Raw genomic sequence first — 1,707 nt, forward strand, 5'->3', positions numbered from 1 at the left:
ATTTGTTTACTGTACGGTTACCTGAGGAGGGGGGGGGGGTGTCTCAGTAACAGTGGTGCTATTTACCTGGAGACCCTCAATACCCAAGTTGTCAGATATCTATATTCACGTTGCATCATATACAGGATGTCTGGGTTTAGTAATCAGGATCAACATCACGTTTTTCGTATCTTAATTAACCGTCATCTGTTGAAGGAAAAATCATCAAGAAAAACTGTTTATTAAAAAAAAAAATTGTAAAATAAAAGATTAAAAGTAAAAACCACAAAGCAATCGGATCTATATTTTAAATCTTAAATAATAGAATTAAATTATAATGATTAAATAATTGTGAATATTGAAAAAAAATAAAGATATTCTGGACATTTTTCCGCGATTGGAATATTTTTTTTATTTTCTGGCGAACAATGTTGCCCAAATATTCAATATTTCCGTTTGTTTGTGTGTTAAGAAAAATCAATTGTTTCAAAGATTTTTCTTTAGGATCGATCGCTGTTCGTTATCTTCACCTTTTCATATCAAAATTGGAAATTTGAGCAATAATTCTGAGATTTCTTTACAACATAGTGTTTACAAAGGTATACACATCTTTTGTAAACCATACCGTTTATACAATGGAAGTTGAGGCTAACAGTGGCAGAAAAGGAAAAAAAGTGCTACACTTACCAAAAGAATAGCCAAAAGCCAGCTTCTGACCATACAAAATGCGAAAGAGAAACAGTATTGGCTTAAAAATTGATATTGATTTTGATATCTGTTCACGTTAGTATCAGATACAGTACACCAAAATATTTGTCGAATGACGGGGAGCGACAGTTGTACTGCAGTGTACTGAGTATTAGTAGTAGGTTTATAACAATTAAGCTATATATGAAAGTAATTATATAAAGATGTCCCTGAATTACACGGAAAGTCTTGCGAGAACAAGTTTTTTGCAGTTTCTGACATTTCTAGACTGTCACTGGACAACTATAGTTGGAAAACCCACTTCTGTTGCTTTCAGTTTTAGTGGCAGTTACCAAGGGCGTTTTAGTTTACTTTATATTTTATACATGTATACTGTAAACCAACTTTTATTTGCGTGCAACAAATAATGTATACTGTAAACAATTCAAAATTGTAACATAATTAAATAATTAGTCTGTAAGATTTCAATTTGAATATGTTTTCAGTACACATTTTTTCATAGAGTTCATTTCTTTTTAACGTTTACTGTAGGTAAATTATCTCGTGTTATTTTCATATTTTCTGTAATTTTGACTTATTATATGCTTTGTTTATTATAGATCAATGCCTTATATCCTTAATAAATGAAAACGTCTGTCTTGCTGCTCGGTTACTCATATTCGTGAAAATCAATCGACGCGGATTGATTTTAAACTTACGAATAGTGTGAATATAAGATGACGCAAATAATTGGTTGGTTTTCAGACTGTAATCGGTAAGCGATGACAAATAGCGTTCCTTCAGTCGTTTTATATACAACAAAACGATATTGATTCGAGGAGGCGATTTTGACTTAATTTAAATCAGATAATTAATTTCATAAAACAATAATTTGTAAAAAATTAATCGATTTTCAAAAAACGATTTCCGGTGACTTTGCATTTTCGCTTTAATTACTTGGAAGCACAAAATTGCGTGCGCATACAAAAATTACGTGGAAGTATACCCGTCGGATGACTGTGCATAAACAATGAAAACTTT

The sequence above is a fragment of the Saccostrea cucullata genome, unplaced genomic scaffold (assembly GCF_032062105.1).
Source record: "Saccostrea cucullata isolate Sc308-1 unplaced genomic scaffold, CSIRO_AGI_Scuc_v1 ctg2050, whole genome shotgun sequence".
NCBI lineage: Eukaryota > Metazoa > Mollusca > Bivalvia > Ostreida > Ostreidae > Saccostrea > Saccostrea cuccullata.